Genomic DNA, 27,649 nt, shown 5'->3' with positions numbered 1-27,649 from the left:
AGTTTTGAAAATTCAGCGTCTGCCAAGAATATACCTCATCTACTTCATTTACTCCACAAGCACACTTTTAATACCAAAAATATGTCAAGTCCTCCTCTGAGCACTGGGGATGTGGCAATGAATAAAACTGAAAGAATGCTCTCCTCTAACAGAGTTTACTGTCTAGAGGGCAGGGACAGAGGATAAAGAAGCAGTAACCTGAACCCAACTGTAAACAGCTTGCTTGGTCAGGATGACGTCACTGAAGCCATTACAGGTGAACAAAGGTGGAGCAGAGACTAGTAAGAGATAAGGAAGAGATGCCACATAGGTATCAGGAAAAAGAGCAGGGCTACTGGAGGGAAGAGGATGGGTGAGGCCGTGAGGAGGGGCAGAGCTGGCCAGGCAGGAGTTCAGCCAGGTCATCAGCTTCCAGATTTGCAAGAACTGACAGGAGAGGAGCAGGAGGTGCTGAGAAGTTAACAACCTGGGGGAGCCTTGGAGGACCTCACAGGCCACAGTAAAGACAGTGAATGAGGTGGGAAAACACCAGAAGCTTTTCAGAAGAAGAGAGTTAAGTGAAGTGAAGTGAAGTGGCTCAGTCGTGTCCAACTCTTTGCAACCCCATGGACTGTAGCCTACCAGGCTCCTCCCTCCATGGGATTCTCCAGGCAAGAGTACTAGAGTGGGTTGCCATTTCCTTCTCCAGGGGATCTTCCTGACCCAGGGATCGAACCCGGGTCTCCTGCATTCCAGGCAGATGCTTTAACCTCTGAGCCACCAGGGAAGCCCAAAAGCCTGATGCAACTTAAGCTTTAGGAGGCTCTCTGAGAGAGGCAAAGAAGCAGGGAGCCTACTTAGGGGACTATGGTGGCTGTAATTCAGGAGACCGAAGATGTAGTGCCTTAGTAGACAAGGGTGGTGATGGTGGTTGGTTCCAAATACAGAGCCAAATTAGTAAAGGGATAGATTGGGCATGGGATACAGGACAAGGAGAGGACTAGAAGTCAGCTGCCAGACTTACAGCCTGAGAAGATGGAGGGAGGGACTCGCTATTTACTGCAAGGGAGAAGCTGGAGGAAGGGCGACTCTGAGGGAGAACATCACTGCAGTTTGGACACAGCAAGTATAAGATACTTATTCATATCTAAGTGAAAATAAAAGCAAGCAGTAAGGTATGAGTCAGGAGTTCAGGGGAGAGGTCTGAGTTAGAAATAGAAATTTGGGAGTCAACAGCATGTAGATGGAGGCTATTAACAGTCATGAGATGTAACAGAAATTAGAATAGTCTCCCTTCTCTCCATAAAAGAAGAGGGGGAGGGATAAAAAAAAAAAAAAAGAAAGTGCATGTATTTGTAGAACAGAAAATAATTATGAGGTGCTGCTAAGTCACTTCAGTCGTGTCTGACTCTGTGCAACCCCATAGATGGCAGCCCACCAGGCTCCCCCATCCCTGGGATTCTCCAGGCAAGAACACTGGAATGGGTTGCCATTTCCTTCTCCAATGCATGAAAGTGAAAAGTGAAAGTGAAGTCACTCAGTCATGTCTGACCCTCAGCGACCCCATGAGCTGCAGCCTTCCAGGCTCCTCCGTCCATGGGATTTTCCAGGTAAGAGTACTGGAGTGGGGTGCCATTGCCTTCTCCAAATTATGAGGTGGGCCCTATGTAAATCCTCTAGTTCAGTTCGGTCGCTCAGTTGTGTCTGACTCTTTGAGATCCCATGAACTGCAGCACACCAGGCTTTCCTGTCCATCACCAACTCCCGGAGCTTGCTCAAACTCATGTCCATCATGTCGGTGAAGCCATCCAACCATCTCATCCTCTTTTTAAATCCTCGTTTAAATTGTAATTTAAATCCTTTAAGAGTTCTCATTTTCTTAAATTATAATCATCGAACACCTACAAAATGTAAAACTCCCAAAAGGTAATGCAATTTTTCTCTGCTCTCAGAAAAAGTTCCAAATAGTCACAGAGTGCAGGTGTGCGTGCTGTCACTTCAGTCGTGTCTGACTCTTTGCTACCCTATGGACTAAAGCCCACCAGGGTCTTTTATCCGTGGGATTCTCCAGGCAAGAATATTGGAGTGGCTTGCCATGTCCTCCTCCAGGGGATCTTCCTGAGTCAGGGATTGAACCTGCATCTGTTATGTCTTCTGCGTTGCAGGTGGATTCTTTACCCACTGAGCCACCTGGGAAGCCCCAGTCAAGGAGGCAGATATATAAGTATTACAAGGGGGTGATCGAAGAGAAGGGAAAGAAATCAAGTATATACTCTTGATAATAAACATGTCACTAGGATGTTGCTTGGTCCATGGGAGGATGAGTCAGCTGGACAGAGGAAGGTCTTTGATGATGTGTATCTGTTCTACTACGGATCACAGGTTGACAAAGTTGCACTATTCCACACAGTAATCAAAGTCACGTTGGGTGGCCTATGTTGTCGGCTCACCAGCCTGCAGGGCTCAACAACTCAATAGTCAGTCACATCACCAGCACTGGCTGAGTCAGATGGCTGGAATGTTATAGCTATATCTCATCACTTTTCAAAGGTTGAGAGAGACAGAGAGAGAGAGAAACAAGAATATTATTTTATTTTTCTCTCATTTTTTTCAGAAGCTGCTATCAAGTGGCCCAGAATAACTGGAACAAAAAAGTCACCATAACCGCCTTCTTCCAGCTTCTACTGTCTCTCTTCAACATCTGGTTCTCCTCCTTATAAATCCCTGCTGGTGCTCAAACTGACTTTACAGCTTGTTCCCCTTTTTGAGATTGAGTTCTAACTTCTACATTTAAATATTTTTTCCAGAGCTGATCCAGAAACTCGTCTGTCTTAATCTTCCTAATTACAGAAGTTATACATAACCTCATTTTTCTTCATCAGTTAGTCATTTCCACAAGTCAAAATACTGCTGATTTTTTTTTTTTTTTGGTTGATGATTACCTATCATTTTCCAAAACTTTTTCTTCTCCCAAAAGAATTAAGTCTACTTTAACCTTTCCCCCCAAAATTACAATAGATCAGTTATAAAATATCTAATGATTATTATGGAGTTACCACTATTTTCCCCAATTTTGACCTCATTATTACTGTCAACCATCAATCACCAGCAGACTGTAATTCAGAGGAAACATGTTGCTCCTTAGTGCATATATTCTCAAAAATATATAAAGCTTCCTCTTAGGGATGTGTTGCCAGCTTTGGCAATAATGGAATCAACAGTCATATTACTGTCTAGACAAATGAAGGTCCTTCAGTTAAGAAACTTGAAATATACTGCAATGCATACAAGGACATTTTTGTGCTTTGTAATGCCACTTAAGTACTTATTATAAGCAATTTTCAAACAAATGCTTTCAGTTCTCAGAGTGGAACTCATGATCTTACTAATCTAGATCTGAAAATCAGTATCTCAAGGCACTGAGTTTACTGCTATCCTAGGAGTCATAGGAAGGCAGCTAAAGATATAAATTTGTTTTAGTAACCGTCTTTCTTAATCTCAAAGACTAGAATCAAAAATGTGTTCATCACACATTCTTCATAAGCCTTCTCAAAGGCAGAGAAAACAAAAGCTAAATTCCATGTAGCCAGCTGATGATCAGACAGCAAAGTCAAGGTGGATATTTAGAAGCAAGCTGCATTTCCTCTTTACTCAATGACACAAGACTCCTCTGGAAGGGTAAGGGTTCCCACAGGTGTCACTCTAGCTTTCAGAGCCATCTTCTACTCACTGCTCCTGTAGTGGCTACAGCTGGTAGAAATGACACACTAACAGCAATACTAGGAAAGATGTAACAGCCACTGTCCCTGGAGTTATCCAAGGCCAACTTCCCATCTCACAAACTATACCAAGTCAATAAAAGGCAGTGCCGCTTATAAGCTTGCCCAGGAATATCTACCAATAGGCAGAAGTTACATACGTTATTTCCTATACTTTGATACACGGGTAAACATAGTTCTTTAAAAAATTACTCATCTCTGCTATAAGTCAAGATCTGAGGTTCAAAGCTTGGGTGCATGTGACTTATAAGGACATTCAATCTCAAATCTTGATAGCGAGATTTAAAAAAACACCAGCAGCCTTTCCTCTTTCTTCATCAGACTTTTTAGGAGGTCACAAAGGAAAATAGAGCCTTAAGAGATCAGCATCAGATGACTTTATCAACCTAGCCCATGCTTCAGAAAACAGGATCACATAAACAAAGACCACTAATTATAAGACTCAATACAACAACTAGCTGATACAGCAATAAAACAATTTGAACTGCAGCCTAATGGTAAGAGTGGGCTGGGAGCATATGTTACAGAGAGAGAGGACATCACTAAAGTAAGACCTCTTTAAGCTCACAAGGTTCTCAATAAAGGTCTGAAACTACCATGTCTCAAAACAAAATTTGCTCTCAAATAATTTAAAAAGATAAACAATTACAAAATCAAAAAGAAAAATTTAAGAATGACTTAAAAATATTGATATTGATGTATAATATATATACACATTATATATATTATACATATGTATATATATGTACATATATACATATATATACACATCTTATACATTACATGTATATATTATATATATAATGTATATGTATAATATATATATTATACACACACACACACCTGTAAATACAAAAAAAATGCTTAAGGTAAGAAAAATTCAGTAAGATCTCATACTTAAGCTTTCATAATTAAGAGACCGTGTTAAACTTGATTCTTCTGCTGGCTCCATCTTTCAAACATTACATTCTTAACTGATGACCATGTCATTCCCCCCAATAGCTCTCATCAGTCTATTCCATGGTTTTCCCAGTCAGCGTTTATCCACATTACTCCAGTAATTCAGTCTACTTGTCTCCAAAACATTCTCTATACTGGGATCATGCTAGTTTTTCTAAAACGAAAGCCTGAAGGAACCACTTCCTCCCTCTGCTCAAAACTCCATTTCCTCACACCCAGAGCTCTAGACGGACTAACTGATGGGTGGTTTCCCTGTACACGAGGTGGTTCGCACTATCACTGTCTTTGTCCTAATACTCCAGCCTGGAGTGCCTTTTCCTGCAACTGCCAAACAATCAACAGCAATGAAAGCCTACTCATTGTTCAAGGAAGCTTAAGTACCACTTCCTCAATGAAATCTTCTCTGATCCCACTGGGAGATTATCTGTCTTTACCAGTACTTCCAATCTTTCATACAATTTTACATATTGTTTACATGTCTTATTCTCAGTATTATACCAAAGGTCCCAGAAGACACTTCTGTATCCTTAGCACCTAGGGAAACACCTGGCCATGTGTTTGTTAGGCATTCGTTTGTTATTATAAATTTGTTTAATAATAAATATTATTATATTTAATAATATAAATTATATTTATATATTTTATAAATTATATTTATATAATTATAAATAAATAATAATAAATATTGCTGTATAAAAGGATGGAGTCTGGGTACTCGCTACCTAAAGTTAGCCAACTTTATACAGATGTCTGGAGTTCCAACATCAATAAACGAAGAATATTTCATCTCTGATTACTAGCATTGACAATGAAATTAATAAAAATGGTCCAATCTTCCCAAATTAATTTGGTCATCACTTCTTCGTTCCTACTTTGAATTCTATTTAGTGAAGTCACTCTAACAACACACTACATAAACTGATACAAATATACAGGGAAAAAAGGAAGAAATCACTATATGAGTGGGAACCTACCAGGACCCCGTGAATAAACTGAAATGTATGAAGCATCTACCCCATGGAAACACTCTGCTAGATGCTGTGGGGAAAAGTGAGATGGGAAAGGCTGATCCTCAAGGAAAATATAATTTTATAGAGGAGGTAAAGCGGTTATACAAATAATTAGAAATCAAAGTCTAAGATGGTTGTTAACACTAAAGGACAGAATTGTAGGTTCTTACGGCCAGAAAAAAACTTGATTAAAAACAAAAGCTGGCCTAAAAGAAAACGTATGGCTTCAAAAGAAATGAAAAGGTGACATCCAGCAAGGAAGAGGCAGACTAAATTAAAAACAGAGGAGAAGCAGGAACACGTCCAGGAGACTGGGCTGCCCACAGCCTCAGGGGCCCACGTGAGGAGGCGCAGGGCAGATCCCAAGGCCACGCACAGACAGTGTGAGAGCGGGAGGCCGCTTTCACACCTAGAGCAGGGGTACGAAGGCACACGGGCTCACGGAAAAGGCTACAAAACGTAGAGAAGTCCACCTGTTACTGACACAGGTAGAGAGCCTGGTCTTTTCCTACAGGGTTAAACTGGACTCCATTGGTTACTGGCTGTCAAAAGACTGAGGTATGGCTGTGGTTCACTTCTCCAAGATATTGAATTCCAGAATTTATGTCTCCTGGTTGTCCTATATGATATTGCCTTTAGCACCAGTACAGGCAGAGGTCATAAAAAAAAAAAGTTATTGGTGACGCTGCTGAAGGACAAAATACAGAACTTTCAAACTGAGTCTCTGCTGAGCAGCAGAGCATTAAAATTTCAAAGTGTGATGGATAGTCAGCCTAATTCTCACACTTTTTTGGCTTAAAAAAAAAGACAACTACCTCTAGTCTAGAAGCACCACCCCACCAATCTATTTCCAGAGACTTCCAAGAAGTGAAAACTTTTGCCCTCCACATAGAATCTATACCTGTGCTTTTAATCAAATGAATATACAATTCTCTGTGATTATCACAATGCTGCAAAGTCTCCACAAAAAGGACTACAATCTGATGGCCTGGGACCAAACCTTGTCCCAGTAAGTGATACTGCTTGTCTGTCTACTGGCTTGCATGGTGTTTTTAGTCACTAGATTAATTGCCAATATTAAAAGATAAACATTTTTCACACAACTAAAATCCAGATCTCTAGCTTCTCCTGAAAAAGAGGCAATTCTGGCAATGCTCCCCAGTTCACTCAGGCACCTCACTGATAGCCCTGTTTGATCCTGCTGGCTTTTGTTTTGTCCCCTGATTTACCTCCAATACTTTGGCCACCTGATACAAAGAAGTGACTCATCTGAAAAGACCCTGATGCCAGGAAAGATTGAAGGCGGGAGGACAAGGGGATGACAGAGGATGAGATAGTTGGATGCATCACTGACTCAATGGACATGAGTTTGAGTAAACTCTGGGAGTTGGTGATGGACAGGGAGGCCTGGCATGCTACAGTGCATGGGGTTGCAAAGAGTCAGACACGACTGAGTGACTGAACTGAACTTACATAGTCTTTGGGTCCCTAACAGTTTGTGGCCAGTCTGCTGGCTACACAGGGCCAGAGTTTACAAAGAACACTGGCAAGTTTCACATCCAGTATGACTGCTTACTACTTGTGTAATCCCAAACAAGTCACTTAACCCTCTCCACGCCTCAGATTCTCCTTGCACAAAATGAAGATAATACGACCCATCTTAAAGGGCTGTTGAGAGGAATAAGTAGGTTTAGTAAAGCAGTGATTCGTTACGTGTCTATGGAGGGAAGGACTCTGCTCATGCACTCCAGGACATGTGGCAAAGACTGGAGACATTTTTGGTTGTCACAACTGGGGGGAGTGGGGAATGGTATCCAGGGAGGGTAGAGCCTAGGTATGCTGCTAAACCCCTTACAACTCATAGGACAGTCCCCACCACAAAAAATTATCCAACCTAAAATGTCAACAGTACTCAGGATACCAAATCCTAACATAAAGCATTTAAAAGGAATGCTTAACACAGAGGAAGCCCTCTCAGTTATTAACAGTAATAACAGAAGCAAGCCCTAGCTGGTGCTCCCACCTCAGCTGGAGAAAACTCTTAATTTCTCAAGAGCTCCTTCTGCTACCTTGGAGGAATTTAACAAATAGGGAAATGTACTTGAAATTCCCTGGTTCTATGTCATTCATTCAGCAGGTCATTAATCAATTAAAGAACCATGAGAATATATTTTCCTAAAACAAAAAGCAAACAAGAACATCCTCTAGTGAGCAACAATGCACAGTGTCAGAAAAGTAAACTGTCCTGGAAAACATGGGACACAGAAACTGGTGATTACTGCAACTTAGAAGGCACCAGACTGAATTTCCTCCAGCTCCTAGTTTAATACAGAGGATGCCCATTAATCCCAAGATATTTTTTAGAAAACTGTGATGAGAGGGGAAGTAAAAGAGAAAGGTTTTGCTCTTTCATTTTATTAATTAATTTTTACCTTTTTTGGCTGCCCTGAGCAGCATGTGGGATCTTAGTTCCCCAACCAGGGATTGAACCCATGTCTCCTACCAGTGAAGCTCCAAGTCTTGACCACTGGATCACCAGGAAAGCCCCAAGAAATAGGCTTTAAACTAAAGAGCCTACCAAACCGGATACCAGTCACCGCTTGCCCAGGAAGATCCCGTGGGCTTAAACAGCTCAGTTGGGGATCCTTGGGGAGAGTTCCTGCTTTGAGTTGGAGTCACAACAAGAGGTGTCTTCCAGATGTACGGCAGCTCAGTAGCAAGCAAGTCAAACAATCTGGAAAGGCCTCAGCCATGCTAAAATACACTTAAGAGGCTACCAGGAATTCTGCAGCAGGACATCAGAACGAGTGCCAGCCCCTGCTGCCGTGAACCAGGAGTGCTGATCAAGCTCCGTAGCCCAGCACTGCAGAAATCTCTGACTCGTCCTCTGGCTTCAGTTTTCTCAGTCACTATTAAAAAGTGGAACGGCTGTTATTTTTTTCCCAAAACCATAAACACAGAGAACACTGATTTTTATTTGCAACAATGTGCCTTCAATACTTACAGCACAAACATCTGAGTTCCTCTCAAGGGACCCCTTGGTAACTGTAGCAGTCAGACCCTTAACTGTAACAGGAAAGAAGTTCTGCTGAATCAAGGCCAAGAAAAGCATTAAAGATGCTTCTAGCAAAGGTGAGGTAATAACAGTTCTACAAATGTAAAAAGGCTAAACTAAAGGGCTCTATCATTTATTTAAAAAAAAAAAAAAACACTTTTCAAGTCTAAAACAAATTGTTAAATCTCTTTTAAGCTCAAGTTAACATATATTTGAACACCCACGTACAATATAGTATGCTACCAAAGATATCCAGATTGGCAAACTGCATCACAGAGCAAGACTACCAGAAGTGCTGTCAAAGAGAAGGCTTCCACTAAAGAGACAGAGGAAACAGCTCATTGAGAAAGGGGCAAAGACGGACACAGTGGCACTGGTAGAACTTTGGCTGCAACTGTTTATGTAGAACACATTTCAGGCTGCAGGCAGAGCACAAGCAATGGCACTAAAGCTGGAACGGCCAGGAATCCAGTTTGGGGCACTGGGTTCATGGTGGAAGGACAGCACTGTAATCTGAGGCCAAATCATGACAGCTTGGACCTTCAGAAGGTGTAAGTCCGCTGCACAAACTAATTCCAGTAACATTATTCTGATTTGACTAATAGAAAAGTTGATCACCATTAAGTTATTGTGCTATGCTTAGTCACTCAGTCATGTCCAACTCTTTGTGATCCCAAAGTCACTCAGTCATGTCCAACTCCTGGCTCCTCTGTCCATAGGATTCTCCAGGCAAGAATACTGGAGTGGGTTGCCATGCCCTCCTCCAGGGGGTCTTCCCAACTCAGGGATCGAACTCAGGTCTCCATCATTGCAGGCAGATTTTTTACCATCTGAGTCACTTACAGGAGAGTCAAAAAGCTATCAGAAAGTAAATTCAGCTATTTGTTAATTTACTATAATTCATCAATATCTCAATCATAATTAATAAAATAAGCAAATGTTAGAAATAAAGAAGAAGGAAGAAGGAAATGGCAACCCACTCCAGTGTTCTTGCCTGGAGAATCCCAGGGACGGGGGAGCCTGGTGGGCTGCCGTCTATGGGGTCGCACAGAGTCAGACACGGCTGAAGCGACTTAGCAGCAGAAATAAAGAATGGGTATTTTTAAATTGTAGAAGGAAAGTGACCCCCTTTTCAATAATACAATTTAGAAATGAATTTTGACTCATTTTCAAAAATGATAATGCATTACTAAGAAGGAGAAGTTGTCTCCCTGAGCTGGCTCAACAGCTTCCTCAATTATAGGAAGAAACCATACTTGCCAACAGAAACTATGAACCAGCAAATGCTCAGCGATGTTCCCGTACTTGTAAGGAAATGGTTAAAGCTGGGACAACAACACATTGTAAACTCCCTAAAAAGATTTGTGAAGTTGAAATGTAAATTTTAAAGTCATTTTGAAGCCACTTTCTACTAAGAAAACCAAGGTTCACAAAGAAAGTTTACATTTGCTCACTGCTGTAAAGAGAATTAAAATACAGTACAGGGCTGTTTTGGGGCTTCCCTCAGAGCTCAGTCGGTAAAGAATCTGCCTTCAATTCCTGGGTTCAGAAGATCCCCTTGAGAAGGAAATGGCAACCCACTCCAGTATTCTTGCCTGGAGAATCCCATGGACAGAGGAGCCTGGTGGGCTACAGTCCACGGGGTCTCAAGAGTCAGACATGACTTAGCGACTAAACCACCATCATCACCACCAAGGGGCTATTTTAGCCCAAGTAGCAGCACTGTCTCATCTTTTTAAAAGATGCCTTGTATGAGTTTATTTAAAACTGCCTTGTATGAGTTTATGGACAATAAATTCATGATGTTGAAATATTATATTTCTCTATATACCAAAACCCCTTGTGATGGACCATCCATGAAGTTTAAGTAAGCAGAAAAAACATTAGGCTGAAAATTAGTAGGATGAGAATCTGATGCCAGTTCTGTCTCGAAAAGCACTGAAGAGGCTTCCCCAGTCTCACCTTTAAACTACGAGGATTGAATCATGATGTCTAAAGTGCTATTTCATAAAATATTAGTTTCATAGTACAGAGTTGTTGTAATACACTCAGGGAGGTAGTGTATCACGGATCAAGCTTCAGTGACAGACTAACTGGAGTGTTCAAACCTGGGCTTCCTCAGTACCAGGTGGTAGCCTTATGCAGAAGTTTCCTCTTCTATCAAGAAAGGATAACATTTACCTTTGCAACAGGAAAGAAGAATCAGAAAGTATATAATGCATCTGGTATACTGCAGGCGCTAAATAAAGGCAGTCATTAAGTCTCTGGCCAGTAAGATAAGTTCTAATGGAGAAGAAGAATCCACTTGACAAAGCAGTTTCCTAGAACTCAGCCTGGAGAACAGCAGGGACTGAATGCCTGGCACATAAATACTGGGGAGGACTCACAGTTAGGAGTGCTGCTGCTGCTGCTGCTAAGTCGCTTTAGTCGTGTCCGACTCTGTGCGACCCCATAGATGGCAGCCCACCAGGCTCCCCCGTCCCTGGGATTCTCCAGGCAAGAACACTGGAATGGGGTGCCATTTCCTTCTCCAATGCATGAAAGTAAAAAGGGAAAGTGAAGTCGCTCAGTCGTGTCCGCCTCTTAGCGACCCCATGGACTGCAGCCTACCAGGCTCTTCCATCCATGGGATTTTCCAGGCAAGAGTACTGGAGTGGGGTGCCAATGCCTTCTCCGACAGTTGGGAGTAAGAAGGATCAAAGCAGGAAGTAGAAGATAAGCAAAGGCTCAGAGTACTGCAGATAGTAACAACGAACAGGAAAGAAACAGCGTGGGACACAGTGCTTGAGGGAAGAAGACATTTTTTCCATTAAGAATGAGGACCACTGGTAAAAAAACATATATAGTGATTTACTACAATGATTTCATAACCAATATAAAGCAGAAAGCGGGGTTAGCATTATAAGAATGTCACTAAGAAAAATGAAGAGAGCTTTGACAATTCTTTGCCTGCAATTCCCACACGGATTGAGATGATCGCAATCCTGCCCACCTCTGAGTGCCACTTCCCCCACTACTGTCTTCCCACCTCACTCTCCCCTAGGTATACCCCACTCCAGCCACACAGCTTCTCTTCTATCTCTGGAACATATCAAGCTTCTTTTTGCTTTAGCTCCTTTGCATTGTTACTTCTGCTTGGAAACTTCCAGCAGATCTTCCCATGGCTGACTCATTCTAAACATTCAGATTTCCTCCAAACTTCCTCAAGGAAATCTTTCCTGACCACCCATATCTAAATTTCCCCCCACATCCCAGTTATGCTCCAGCCCCTGGTAATGTCTATTCTAGCATTTATCATTATCTAAAATTGTCATTCTTGTTTATATATTTATAGCATCTCCATCAAAATGGAAGGTCTTGAGGGCAAGACTATTATTTAAATGTTCCACATTCAATCATCAACATCTAAAATAAAGCATGAGATGAGGCAGAGATGAGGCGATCATCAGAAAAATTTGTTCAAAGACTAAAGTCAAATGATAATAACCATCCTTCTGTGAACCTTAGTAAGGAAAAGTCCCCGGAAGCGGTTTTAATTTCATTTCTGTAATGCAGTTTTATGCAATAATGCAGTCTTAAAGGTCAATGTCTGAGACAGATTTAAAAAGAATGAATTCTTCATGACAATACAAAACATTATATATGGATACATATATTATACAGTACACATTTTTACTTTATGAGCATGAATTATGCCCCACCTTATTAGAACCCATAAATAAAGCATCTTAGGTATCCCAAGATGTTTTGTTTCATGAGGATGTATGGGTAGATGGAATATATATATGTGAATTATCTTTCAGAACTCTTCTCCACAAAGAATTCTGAGATAAACTGAACTAATTCCAGTATTAGTATGGAAAGGTTTGACCTGTTATTTTGTTACCTAGCTAAGCTTATCCAAACTATTACTGAGTCAAGTGATGAATTCAGTAACTCCAGCTATGAAACAGAAGAAAAATCAATTGGCACTTTAAGAGAATAAGAAAAGTTTCACAATGTTAACTCATGTTTGAATTTAAAAAAATCCCTCTCTAATCCTAAACCAAAAAATAAGCATGCTACTGAGATTTCAAAATATGACCATGAGTGAGCAAAGCAGTGAACTGAAACCAGAGCCAGGACATTCGTGATTTGTGCTTTAATTTTTAAATTTTGGTTGGAACACAGCTTTCCTTGATGGGGAGTTGGGGGGGGGGGGGAGGTCAGTAAGCGACCTTGTTCCTATAACCCACGCATCAACCTAGTCACCATTCTTGGTCACTATGGAGGGCCCAAGGGGCCAGCAGAGGGCTTGATTTCACCGAGGGCTCCGCAGGATGAAGGAATGGAGACCTCTCTACTAGCATCCATCCCCTGAATGCCCACTCAAACCTTGGATGAAAAGGGGCGCCGCAATCTGCAACTTCACTTCTGTACCCATCATAAACAAGCCCGCCAAGCCCCTCCTCCTCTCCAGAGGGCGGCGAGGGCCGTACAAACAAGCCGGGATGCTCGGTTCTGGCCTCCGTTCGCGGGTCTCCAGTGAGCCCCGGGCAAATCATCTGATCCCGATGACTCAGTTTTCCAATCTGTCAAATAGGGTGACTAGAAACCCAGCCTACCTCATCGGGTGGTTCCGGGCCGGCCGCCCCAGGCTGGCCGGGAGACCGCGGATCTGTGGCTGCGCCCGCGGCAGTCTCCGCCGGCGGAGGGGCGGGGCTCGGCGGGGCGGGACCAGGAATCTAGTCCTGCAGAAGTCGCGCAGCCCACCGCCCGCGTACTATCGCCCCAGGACCTCCTAGAGTACCCGGCCTATGACGTCAGCACGCTGACGTCGACGCACAGAGGTCGCATCTCGCCCCAGGGACCAAAGACCCGGTAAGGGCCAGAGAGCCCCTATAGCAGAGCGGCGATTGGTGAGTGACTCTGTCAGTCATATACTGTCCAGTAAGCGTTGCGGGAAGGAGCGAGGGGCGGTCCGGCCGGCCCTTGAGGCGAGAGTGGGAGTATGAAACTCCGGCTGACTTAATTTTCGCGAATCCGGTTCCGCACGGTTTTCTGGTGCGTTCCTTCGCTCTCCTGATAGATTCTTCTGGCGGAATTCCCCCAGTCTTTTGGTGGCAATTTAGGGTCCAACTCTGGGAAATAATCATGGGACTGGATTTCAGGGCCCTTGGGCGCTCCAGAAGTGAAAACGTAGTACATTCAATTTCCCTGTTCAAGAGTTACCTCAGCTTTTGAATTCTCATCGGCCCCAGCCCCACCTCCACCCTGACTTAGGATACTCTCTCAGCGCTCTTAGCGCATAACACTTCAGTTTTAATAGTGGTGGTGGTGGTGGTTTAGTTGCTAAGTCGTGTCCGACTCTTGCGACACCATGGACTGTAGCCCGCCAGGCCCCTCTGTCAGTAGGATTTTCCAGCAAGAATGATGAAGTGGGTTGCCATTTCCAGGGGATCTTCCCAATCAGTTTTAATAGCAGTCAACTTTTTTTTTTTTTGTATAGGTTTTCGCTCGAAATTGACCTCCTTTATTTGACTTCAGATTATATTTTAATGAAACTACTTTTCCTATAGATCCTACAGTTAGACCGTTCAAATATATGAAGGACTAGAGAGTTACATCGGAGAAGGCAATGGCAATCCACTCCAGGACTCTTGCCTGGAAAATCCCAGAGACGGAGGGGCCTGGTGGGCTGCAGTCCTTGGGGTCACTAGGAGTCGGACACGACTGAGCGACTTCACTTTATTTTTTCACTTTCATGCATTAGGGAAGGAAATGGCAACCCATTCCAGTGTTCTTGCCTGGAGAATCCCAGGGACGTGGGAGCCTGGTGGGCTGCCGTCTATGGGGTCGTACAGAGTCAGACATGACTGAACCGACTTAGCAGCAGCAGCAGCGAGTTACATAGAGGGAATTCCGCTTCCAGGTCCTCAGGCACTCGGTTCGCCTATTGAAGTCAATAATTTGAGTGTTGCTGATTTTTGGGGTATCCTTCCAAAGATATAAGTGCTATTATTCATGTTAAATTACATATAACCATAAATTTAAACGTCACACATTAGCTAATCGTTTTCAGGGAGTAATTAAAAACCAGTCACTATATGGTGACTTCCGGGCTTCCCTTGTGGCTCAGCTGGTACAGAATCCGCCTGCAATGCGGGAGACCAGGGTTCGATCCCTGGGTTGGGAAGATCCCCTGGGGAAGGGAACGGATACGCACTCGAGTATTCTGGCCTGAAGAATTTAATGGCCTGTATAGTTCGTGGTGAAGAAGGCTGAGCGCCGAAGAATTGATGCTTTTGAACTGTGGTGTTGGAGAAGACTCTTGAGAGTCCCTTGGACTGCAAGGAGATCCAACCAGTCCATTCTGAAGGAGATCAGCCCTGGGATTTCTTTGGAAGGAATGATGCTAAAGCTGAAACTCCAGTACTTTGGCCACCTCATGCGAAGAGTTGACTCATTGGAAAAGACTTTGATGCTGGGAGGGATTGGGGGCAGGAGGAGAAGGGGACGACAGAGGATGAGATGGCTGGATGGCATCACTGACTCGATGGACGTGAGTCTGAGTCAACTCGGAGAGTTGGTGATGGACAGGGAGGCCTGGCGTGCTGCGATTCATGGGGTCGCAAAGAATCGGACACGACTGAGCGACTGAACTGAACTGATAGTTTGTGGTGTCGCAAAGACTGGGACACGACTGAATGACTTTCACATGTGGTGACTTCTAGTTCTCTGCATTTACATACCTGTAGATGTTTGTTTTCCCCCCAGTCATCCTTGAGATCTTTCTATACACACACACACACACACACACACACACACACACACACACACATTTACCTCTTTCTTTTAAAATACTACATGGTAGTTCTCAGAACCAATAGATTTAACTTATGATTCCCTTTCCCTCGGACATGTTTGTTTCTTTTCTGGTTTTTTAGTTAGAAATGTTGCAACCTTCAACGTGTGTTTGTGCCTTTTTGCACGTATATCCAAGTGTTCTCTAGGGAAAGATACTAATATGTGGAAGTGCTGGATGGAGCACATTTTAAATCTCAGTAGTAGATTCCTTCCTTGTACTCCTTTAAGTAGCTGCTACAACTGACATTTGTACACTAAATATACGAGTACCCCTTGCACTATGCCTTTGCCAAAAATTAATGAAATACAATTTAAAAAATTTTCTTAATGGATGTGTGTGAAAAATTGTTAAGAGATGGCATATGTACAAAAGTGCAATAATCCCTAGTGTGTATCTTGGTAACAAAATGAATGAACTTGTGTTACCATCTCCTACATCAAGATTTTTAGATGTTTACCATAAATATAAAAGATCTTATACTCCATATGAATCATCAGAACCCACACAACAGTTGCCACTATTTTGAATTTTATAACCAGAATTAGCTTTGCCTGCTTTTGAATGGTTATAAATGACCACACATAGTATATTCCCTTGTGTGGCTCTTTTCACTCAATAAAAATTTGTAAGATTGATACATATTAAAGAATATAGTAGTAGTTTATTCATTTTTATGTAATTCCAAAAATTTATTTGTCTAGTCTAATATTGCTTAACATTGAGTTGTTTAAAGTTTGGAGTGAGTAAAAATGATGCTGCTAAGAATATTTTTGTACCTTTAGATGCACATAGTTATACATTTGATTTTGATATATACCTAGTATATACCAGAAAATGTATGTATATTCAGTACTAGTAGCCACAGGATGTACATATATTCAGTATTAGTAGATACTGCCAAATAGATTTCTGGTCTTAGCAATTTATAGTCCACTAGCAGTGAATGAAAATTCCAGTTTCTTCATGTATTTGCCACCACTTGAAATTCTCAGTTTTGCATTCATCTTTTTTTATTTTTTTAAACTTTACTGAAACAATATACAAAAGTTGCAAGTATTTAATGTATACATTTTAATGATTTTGGACCCTGTGATACCATTACCACAAACAAGGTAATAAACATATCCATTGACAAACCTCTGATTTGAAAAGATCCATATGCTTATATGTTCCTAGCAGCTCTATTTACAATAGCCAAGATACAAAAATTACCCAGAAGTCCATTGACAGATGAAGGACAAAGATGTGGCACATATTTACAATGGAATACTACTTAGCCATAAAAAAGAAAGAATGCCATTTGCAGCAACACAGATGGACCTAAAAATTATCATACTAAGTGAAGTAAATCGAAGAGAAAGACAGAATAGCATATAATACCACTTATATGTGGAATCTAAAATATGATAGAACTCAACTTATCTATGAAACAGAAATTACTCACAGACATAAAGAACAGATTTGTAGTTGCCAAGGCACAGAGGAGGGGGGAAGGATGGATTGGGAGTCTGGGATTAGCAGATGTAGACTATTTTATATGGAATGGATAAACAACAAGGCCCTACTGTATAGCACAGGGAACTATATTCAATATCTTATAATAAACCATAATAGAAAAGAATATTAAACAGAATTTATATATATAACTAAATCACTTTCTGTACACCAGAAACCAACACAACATTGTAAATCAACTATACTTAAATAAAGTAAAATTAAAAAAAATACTCATCACCACTAAAAGATTTCTTGTGTCCCCTTGCACTTTTTTTAATGGTAAGAACACGTAGCAAGAGAACTACTGTCTTTAAGTGAACAACTTATGTTAACTATGTGCCCTATGTTGTACAGCTAATCTCTAGAGTTTATTAATCTTATATATAACTGTAACTTTATAACCACTGAAAAATCCCTAGTTTTATCCTCCCCCATCTTCTGGCAACCACCATTCTGTTGTTGGCATCTGTGAGTTTAACTATACTAAATACTTCATTTAAATGGAATCGTGCAATATTTGTAATTTATGACTGACTTATTTCCAGACATAATATTTTCCATGGCAATGCTGCATCTCCAGCTCTTCCCTATGAACTTCATGTGAGCCATGAGCTAAGCTGGACATTGATGTCTACCTTTCAGATGGTTGGTGCCATAAAAGGAACACATGCATGCAGGTAGGAAATGCTGCTACAACTGTAGATTGCCCTCTCCCCTCCCCCAAGTACAGTTCAAATTAGCCCTCACCTCACACTCCTCCAGACCAAGGTACCTGAGCCACAAAACTTCTCTGCCCCTTCCAAGTTTGGGTTCTGGGACCACACAACTGCTGAAATAGCCCATGAGAGGTATTAGGTCTGAATTTTGTATTCCAGAAATCTCTGAGAATTGACTAGAAAAAACAGATGCTATAAAGAAAAAGTGATGATTGAACCAAATGAAGCAATGTCGGAGTAAGAAGGTGTCTCTGGTTGCGTAGCTGATTTATATAACGTGCCTTTTAAGCAATTAGAACTAGATGATGCAATTATTTGTTACCTGATTGTATTTAAAAGGCAAGAAATACATGGAGTAGCACTTTAGCTTTTGCTTCAGTCAAAAAAAAAAAAAAAAAAAAAAACAGCTGTTACTTAGATAAAAGAGCATTTAAAATGAAAAATGAATTTTTTTTATAAAAAAGTAGAGATATAGATGGACTTCCTGGTGGCTCAGTGGTAAAGAATCCACCTGCAATACAGAAACCACAGAAAATGTGGATTTGGTCCTGGGGTCAGGAAGATCCCCTGAAGGAGGGCATGGCAACCCACTCCAGTATTCTTGCCTGGAGAATCCCAAGGACAGAAGAGCCTGACATTCTACAGTCCATGGGGTCGAAAAGAGTTGGACATGGCTAAAGCAACTTAGCACACACAAAAATATACATAATATTTACTCCTGGGCCCATCCGTGATATCCCAAATGGTAGGATTTCCTTTTATAAAAATGCTGAATAACATTCCATTGTGTGCATATTCCACATTTTCTTTATCCATTCATCTGTTGTTGGAAGTGTGGGTTGTTTCCAGATCTTGACTGTTGTAAATTATGCTGCAATAAACATGGTAAATGAGCTTCCCCCATGAGTTAGAGAGTAAAGAATCCGCCTGCAATGCAGGAGACACGGGTTTGATCTCTGGGTCAGGAAGATCCCCTGGAGGAGGGCATGGCAACCCACTCCAGTATTCTTGCCTGGAGAATCCCAAGGACAGAGGAGCCTGACATTCTACAGTCCATGGGGTCGAAAAGAGTTGGACATGGCTAAAGCAACTTAGCACACACAAAAATATACATAATATTTACTCCTGGGCCCATCCGTGATATCCCAAATGGTAGGATTTCCTTTTATAAAAATGCTGAATAACATTCCATTGTGTGCATATTCCACATTTTCTTTATCCATTCATCTGTTGTTGGAAGTGTGGGTTGTTTCCAGATCTTGACTGTTGTAAATTATGCTGCAATAAACATGGTAAATGAGCTTCCCCCATGAGTTAGAGAGTAAAGAATCCGCCTGCAATGCAGGAGACACGGGTTTGATCTCTGGGTCAGGAAGATCCCCTGGAGGAGGGCATGGCAACCCACTCCAGTATTCTTGCCTGGAGAACCCCATTGAGAGAGGAGCCTGGCAGGCTACTGTCCATGGGGTTGCAAAAAGTCAGGTACTACTGAAGCAACTGAGAATGCACACAAAACATGGTAATGAAGATATATGTTTAAGATCCTGATTTCACTTCTTTTGAATATATATCCAGGAGTAGAATTACTGGATCAAATGGTAAAAGTTATAGAAAATATAAACAGACTAATAACAAATTAGGAAATTGAATTAGTAGTCAAAAATCTTCAAACAAGAAAAGCCAGGACTAGATGGCTTCACTGGTGAATTCTACTAAACATTTAAGGAAGAATCAGCACCAGTCTTTCTCAGACTTCTCCAAAAATTCAAAGAGGAGGCAGCATTTCCAAATCCATTTTATCAGGCCTCTATTGCCTTGATAACAAAACCATAAAAACGCATTTCAAGAAAAGAAAATTGCAGCTCCATATCCCTGGTGAATGTATACCCAAAAATTTATAACAAAAATTCTAGCAAACAGAATTCAAGAGTATATGGACTTCTCAGATGACTCAGTAGTAAAGATCCACCTGCCAATGTAGAAGCCTGAGGAGATGCAGGTTTGTTCCCTGTGTCGGGAAGATCTCTTGGAGGAGGAAATGGCAGCCCACTCCAGTATCCTTGCCATGATAATCCTCTGGACTCAGAAGCTACAGTCCACAGGGTAACAAAGAGTCAGACATGACTGAGTGACTGAGAACACACGTCTATGCCATAATCAAATGGAATTTATTTATGGAATGGCAGGATGGTTCAACATAATCAAATAAATCAGTATGATTCACTACATTAGCAAATGAAGGATGAAAATCATATGATCATCTCAACAGATGCAGAGAAAACATTTGACAATATTAAACTTTCCTTCCTGATAAAAGCTCTTAGCAAATTAAGTATAGACAGAAGGCACCTCAACACAATAAAGATCAGATATGAGAAGCCCACAGTTAACGTATTCAATGGTGAAAAATTGAAAGCTTTCCTTCTAAGATCAGGAACAAAGCAAGGGTACCCACTCTTACCATTTATGTGCAACTTATAGGCAGTCCTAGACAGAGCAGCTAGTCAAGAAAAATAAATAAAAAGCCATCCAAGGTATTTCCTGGCAGTCCAGTGGTTAGTCCAAGCCTGCACTGCTGAGGGCCTAGGTTCAGTCCCTGTCTGGGGAACTAAGATCCCACAGGTTATGTGGCATAGCCAAAAAAAGAAAAGTATTAAATAATCTTTAAAAAATTTTAAGGCATCCATATTGAAAAGGAAAGAAAATTGTCCCTATTTGTAGATGACATGATCTCATATATAGACAACTCTAAAGATGGCATCACCGACTCAATGGACATGGGTTTAGGTGAACTCCGGGAGTTGGTGATGGACAGGGAGGCCTGGCGTGCTACGATTTGTGGGATCACAAAGAGTCGGACATGACTGAGTGACTGAATTGAACTGAAAGATTATACACACACACAATCCTATCCAGTTAGTTCAGTCACTCAGTCATGTCCGACTCTTTGTGACCCCATGGACTGCAGCATCCCAGGCTTCACTGTCCATCACCAACTACCAGAGCCTCCTCAAACTTATGTACATCACATAGGTGATGCCATCCAACCATTTCATCCTCTGTCGTCCCCTTCTCCCGCCTTCAATCTTTCCCAGCATCAGGGTCTTTTCCATTGAGTCAGTTCTTCACATCAGGTGGCCAAAGTATTAGAGTTTCAGCTTCAGCATCAGGCCTTCCAACAAGTATAATAGGACTGATCTCCTTCAGAATGGACTGGTTGGATCTCCTTGCAGGCCAAGGAACTCTCAAGAGTCTTCTCCAACACCACAGTTCAAAAACATCAATTCTTCAGCACTCATACTCTCACATCCATACATGACTACTGGAAAAACCATAGCTTTGACTAGATGGACCTTTGTTGACAAAGTAATGTCTCTGCTTTTTAATATGCTGTCTAGGTTGGTCATAGCTTGTTTTCCAAGTAGCAAGCGTCTTTTCGTTTCATGGCTGCAGTCACCATCTGCAGTGATTTTGGAGCCCCAAAAAGTAAAACTTGTCACTGTTTCCATTGTTTCCCCATCTGTTTGTCATGAAGTGATGGGACTGGATGCCATGATCTTAGTTTTCTGAATGTTGACTTTTAAGCCAACTTTTTCACCCTCCTCTTTCACTTTCATCAAGAGGCTCTTTAGTTCTTCACTTTCTGCCATAAGGGTGGTGTCATCTGAGTATCTGAGGTTATTGATATTTTTTCCAGCAATCTTGATTCGAGCTTGTGCTTCATCCAGCCCGGTGTTTCACATGATGTACTCGGCATATTAGTTACATAAGCAGGGTGACAATATATAGCCTTGACGTACTCCTTTCCTGATTTGGAATCAGTCTGTTGTTCCATGTTCAGTTCTAACTATGCCAGCAAATCTGGAAAACTCAGCAGTGGCCGTAGGACTGGAAAAGGTCAGTTTTCATTTCAATCCCAAAGAAAGGCAATGCCAAAGAATGCTCAAACTACCACAAAATTGCACTCATCTCACACGCTAGCAAAGTAATGCTCAAAATTCTCCAAGCCAGGCTTCAATAGTACATGAATAGTGCACTTCCAGATGTTCAAGCTGGATTTAGAAAAGGCAGAGGAACCAGAGGTCAAATTACTAACATCTGCCAGATCATTGAAAAAGCAAGAGAGTTCCAGAAAAATATCTACTTTTGTTTTATTGACTACACCAAAGCCTTTGAGTGTGCGGATTACAACAAACTCTGAAAAACTCTTAAAGAATTGGAAATACCAGATCACCTTACCTGTGTCCTAAGAAATCTGTGTGCAGGCCAAGAAGCAACAGATAGAACTGGACATGGAACAATCCTATTAGAACTAATAAACAATCCGGGAAAGTTTCAGGATACAAAATCAATATACAAAATTCAGTTGCATTTTCATACACTAATAATGAACCACCAAAGAAAAGAAATGGTAAGACAGTCTCATTTTCAATAGCATCAAAATCAATAGAATGTTTAAGGATAAGTTTAACAATGAACATGAAACTGCAATACACTGATGAAAGATATTAAAACACAAATAAATGGAAAGACATCTTGTGTTCATAGATTGGAAGACTTAATATTATTAAAATGTTCAGACTACCAAAAGGAATGTATATATTCAATGCTGTTTCCATTAAAATTCCACTGGCATTTTTAAAACAAATATGAAATAATTCTAAAATTCATATAGAACACTAAAAGCCCCAGAATACCCAAAGTGACCTTAAGAAAGAAGAACAAATCTGAGAACATCACACTTCCTGATTTCAAATATATTACAAAGCTGCCATAATTAAGGCAGTGTGATAATGGGATAAAGATAGACATACAGACCAATAGGACAGAATAAAGAGCCCAGAAATAAACCCCCACACATATAGGCAGCTGATTGTCAACAAGGGTGCCAAGAATACACAGTGGGGAAAGGATCATCTCTTCAGGAAATGGTGTTTGGAACACTGAATATTCACATGTAAAGGAATGAAAATAAACCCCTATCTTAGAACATATACAAAAATCGTTCAAAATGGATTAAAGATTTAAACCTAAGACCTGAAACTGTAAAACCCAAACCCCTAGAAAAAAAATGGGAAAAGCTTCATGAGAGTAGTCTTGGCAATGATTTCATGGATGTGACACCAAAAATACAGGCAGCAAAAGCAAAAAATAGACAAGTGGGACTACATCAAACCATAAGGTTCTGCACAGTAAATGAAAAAATCAACAGAGGGAACAGGAAACCTAAAAATAGAAGAAAGCATTTGCAAACTGTGAATTTAACAAAGCATAACTTCCTAAAAAATATAAGGAACTCCTACAATTCTTTAGCAAAAAAAAAACAAAAAATAAAACTAAAAAAATGGGTGAAGGATTTAGACATTCTCCAAAGAAGACATACAAATGACCAACAGATGAATGAAAAAGTGCTTTATGTCACTGATTATCAGAGAAATGCAAATCAAACCACCGTAAGATATCACTTCACATTAGTTAAGAAGGATATTAACAAAATAACAGGTGTTAGCAAGGATATGGAAAAATTGGAACCCTTGTACCCTATTGGTCGGAATGTAAAATGGTGCAGCCATTATGGAAAACAGCATGGTGGATTTTTGGTAATGTTATACATTCTGATGCATCTGTAGGTTATCACATTATGGATTTAATATGCATTTTGTGAATGACAAAAAATTTTAGCATCTTTTCACATGTTTGTATATCATTTGGATATTATCTTGTGAAATGCCTATTCAAGTATTTTGCCCTTTTTAAAATTAGATTATCTGTGTTTTTCTTACTGATTTTTAGTTAGTTTGCTGTATTCTAGATATGATTCTTTGTCAGATAATTGTTTTATAGATATTTTATATTTTATAGATAGTTGCAGGATATAAAATCAACACACAGAAATCCCTTGCATTCCTGTACACTAATAATGAGAAAACAGAAAGAGAAATTAAGGAAACAATTCGATTCACCATTGCAACGGAAAGAATAAAATACTTAGGAATATATCTACCTAAAGAAACTAAAGACCTATATATAGAAAACTATAAAACACTGGTGAAAGAAATCAAAGAGGACACTAACAGATGGAGAAATATACCATGTTCATGGATTGGAAGAATCAATATGGTGAAAATGAGTATACTACCCAAAGCAATTTATAGATTCAATGCAATCCCTATCAAGCTACCAACAGTATTCTTCACAGAGCTAGAACAAATAATTTCGCAATTTGTATGGAAATACAAAAAACCTCGAATAGCCAAAGCGATCTTGAGAAAGAAGAATGGAACTGGAGGAATCAACCTACCTGACTTCAGGCTCTACTACAAAGCCACAGTTATCAAGACAGTATGGTACTGGCACAAAGACAGAAAGATAGATCAATGGAACAAAATAGAAAGCCCAGAGATAAATCCACACACATATGGACACCTTATCTTTGACAAAGGAGGCAAGAATATACAATGGATTAAAGACAATCTCTTTAACAAGTGGTGCTGGGAAATCCGGTCAACCACTTGTAAAAGAATGAAACCAGAACACTTTCTAACACCATACACAAAAATAAACTCAAAATGGATTAAAGATCTCAACGTAAGACCAGAAACTATAAAACTCCTAGAGGAGAACATAGGCAAAACACTCTCTGACATACATCACAGCAGGATCCTCTATGACCCACCTCCCAGAATATTGGAAATAAAAGCAAAAATAACAAATGGGACCTAATTAACCTTAAAAGCTTCTGCACATCAAAGGAAACTATTAGCAAGGTGAAAAGACAGCCTTCAGAATGGGAGAAGATAATAGCAAATGAAGCAACTGACAAACAACTAATCTCGAGAATATACAAGCAACTCCTACAGCTCAACTCCAGAAAAATAAATGACCCAATCAAAAAATGGACCAAAGAACTAAATAGACATTTCTCCAAAGAAGACATACAGATGGCTAACAAACACATGAAAAGATGCTCAACATCACTCATTATCAGAGAAATGCAAATCAAAACCACTATGAGGTACCATTTCACACCAGTCAGAATGGCTGCGATCCAAAAATCTACAAGTAATAACTGCTAGAGAGGGTGTGGAGAAAAGGGAACCCTCTTACACTGTTGGTGGGAATGCAAACTAGTACAGCCACTATGGAGAACAGTGTGGAGATTCCTTAAAAAACTGGAAATAGAACTGCCTTATGATCCAGCAATCCCACTGCTGGGCATACACACTGAGGAAACCAGAAGGGAAAGAGACACGTGTACCCCAATGTTCATCGCAGCACTGTTTATAACAGCCAGGACATGGAAGCAACCTAGATGTCCATCAGCAGATGAATGGATAAGAGAGCTGTGGTACATATACACAATGGAGTATTACTCAGCCATTAAAAAGAATGCATTTGAATCAGTTCTGATGAGGTGGATGAAACTGGAGCCTATTATACAGAGTGAAGTAAGCCAGAAAGAAAAACACCAATACAGTATACTAACGCATATATATGGAATTTAGAAAGATGGTAACAATAACCCTGTGTACAAGACAGCAAGGGAGACACTGATGTATAGAACAGTCTTGTGGACTCTGTGAGAGAGGGAGAGGGTGGGAAGATTTGGGAGAATGGCATTGAAACATGTAAAATATCATGTATGAAACGAGTTGCCAGTCCAGGTTCGATGCACGATACTGGATGCTTGGGGCTGGTGCACTGGGCCGACCCAGAGGGATGGAATGGGGATGGAGGAGGGAGGAGGGTTCAGGATGGGGAACACATGTATACCTGTGGCGGATTCATTTTGATATTTTGCAAAACTAATACAATTATGTAAAGTTTAAAAATAAAATTAAAAAAAAATATCCATGGGGAAAAAAATAAATAAAATAAAATAAAATAAAATAAAGTCAGAACTGTAGATACCCAAAAAAATAAATAAATAAATAAAATAAAATTAGATTATCTGTGTTTTTCTTACTGATTTTTAGTTAGTTTGCTATATTCTAGATATGATTCTTTGTCAGATAATTGTTTTATAGATATTTTTCTTATTCTTTGACTTTTTCATTACAAAATGAATCTTTGACTTATTAGACTCTTCTGCAAATTAATACTTTTATTTAGCTTCTGCATAATGCAAGGACTTTGAAACTTTAATTTCATTTACTCAATTTCCAATTCTTATACAGTTGGTGCTTAGTTTAATTGTATTTAATCATTTTAAAACCCAACAAAATATTATTTATTTTAAATGGACAATATTAGTTTAGATCTATAGTGTCTTATTTTGCTTTCATTGTGTGTGTGTGCTAAGTCACTTCAATTGTGTCTGACTCTTTGTGACCCTATGGACTGTTGCCCTCTCGGCTCGTCTGTCTATTGAATTCTCTAGGCAAGAATACTAGTGTGGGTTGCCATGCCCTCCTCCAGAGGATCTTCCTGACCCAGGGATTGAACCCACATCTCTTAGGTCTCCTGCATTGGCAGGCAGGTTCTTTACCATTAGCACCACCTGGGAAGTGCTTGCTTTTCATTACTTTTTGCTTTTCTGAGATTAAATTTGAAATAATTTCTTTCTTTATTAAGTTTTAGAGTATATCTCCTGGTGACAAAATTTTACTACCAGGCTATCTAAGATGAGGTACTTAAGCTAGCTTTCCTAACTGCTTTCCATACTCTCAAATGCAACTGTTTCCTTTTCATACTTCATCCAACATTGAACTTATTCATGGTGAGAAGTTGGTCTGATACCATATACTCAATTATAGCTCAAAAAGAATTGAGCATGTTGATTGGTGTCATTAATATTTTAGTGTCCCTTAGCCTAGTATAGTGCTGTCCTCCACAAGAAAAATGTTTTAGAATGTCAGTGGTGAAAACAGTAGAGTAGGCACCTTCAGTGGTCTATTCCCCTACAGAACAATTGAAAAATTAAGCAGAAACAGTCAGAATAAAATTTGCTGGAGTCAGGAAAGCAGATAAAGTTTCAAACAACCAAGCACGTGCTGAATCAAGACAAGGCAACTTTATAATGGTAGAAGTATTTGGGGTGTTTTGACTTGCCCTTGACCAGCCCCCTCCAAGATACTGCAGCCATCTTAAAAATATGAGAATATTTACTTAAAAAGATAAATTGTACTTTGGAATTTTAAGGATGTAAGTTATATAAAGCAGTAAGAAAGTAAGTGGAAGATGAAGGACAAGAATTATAGGAAAAGCAATGGTGGTAATAATGTTTTAATAACCTCGGGGGTAGCCATGATTGAATGGTGAATACATGAAACTATAGGCCCCTGAATTATCTTAACTGATAAATCATTTTAGATTCTGAGAGGACCTGTGATTGGTCATATGATGAAAGAAGAGGTTAACACATTTTTCCTAACATTTTTCTTATATTAACATTCCCTTTATTACTAGTTTGCAACTAAAATAATCTTAGAAGTTTGTCTAAAAGGGACAGTCCTTTTAGTAATTTAATAATTAGACATATTGTTACCAAACCAAACTTGAATCTCTTTGCCCAATGCACAGCAAAGCTGATGCTTTGACACTAGGTTGTAGTGAAGGAAAATGCAATATTTATTGCAAGGAAAATGTGCAGCTTGTGCTAAAAAATTGGAACTCCCCAGTGGCTTTCAGAGAAGGGTTTTTAAAGATAGCATGAGGGAAAGGATTGCAGTATGTGATCAACTTGACCACAATTCTCTGATTGGTTGATGATAAGATAACAAAATACTGTTTGGGGAACTGAAATCATCTACCTCTGATTCCAGCTGGTCTAGTTTTGACATGTTGCTGGTCAGCACACAGTTAAC

The 27,649-nt window shown here is 40.2% G+C and overlaps 1 protein-coding gene, 1 long non-coding RNA gene and 1 other non-coding gene across 8 annotated transcripts in view; 1 reads left to right on the top strand and 2 right to left on the bottom strand.

Moving 5' to 3' along the window:
- The window catches only part of STARD3NL (STARD3 N-terminal like), a 60,855-nt gene extending 47,283 nt beyond the window's left edge, over nt 1–13,572 (bottom strand). The window contains exons 1-3 of one of the 4 annotated variants that reach the window (XM_044946622.2): nt 13,388–13,570; nt 8,733–8,794; nt 8,506–8,637 (exon numbers count right to left, since the gene is read on the bottom strand). The gene's annotated coding sequence lies outside the window, so the exon portion shown is untranslated. Of the gene's footprint in view, nt 1–8,505; nt 8,638–8,732; nt 8,795–13,387 lie in introns of all 4 variants that reach the window. The other 3 variants (XM_025291125.3, XM_025291126.3, XM_006071483.4) reach the window with 3 other exon arrangements.
- TRNAS-GGA lies at nt 694–766 on the bottom strand. The gene has a single exon. It is a non-coding gene; the product is annotated as a tRNA-Ser (tRNA).
- Nucleotides 13,553–27,649, top strand: part of LOC112586485 — a 141,267-nt gene continuing 127,170 nt past the window's right edge. For 2 of the 3 annotated variants that reach the window (XR_006552752.2, XR_006641312.1), the window contains exons 1-2: nt 13,559–13,681; nt 17,673–17,804. This is a non-coding gene — a long non-coding RNA (uncharacterized LOC112586485). Of the gene's footprint in view, nt 13,682–17,672; nt 17,805–27,649 lie in introns of all 3 variants that reach the window. The other variant, XR_006641313.1, reaches the window with a different exon arrangement.

The sequence above is a fragment of the Bubalus bubalis genome, chromosome 8 (assembly GCF_019923935.1).
Source record: "Bubalus bubalis isolate 160015118507 breed Murrah chromosome 8, NDDB_SH_1, whole genome shotgun sequence".
Classification (NCBI taxonomy): domain Eukaryota; kingdom Metazoa; phylum Chordata; class Mammalia; order Artiodactyla; family Bovidae; genus Bubalus; species Bubalus bubalis.
The sequence above is the reverse complement of the archived record's forward strand: the minus strand, read 5'-3'. Positions and strand labels throughout refer to the sequence as shown.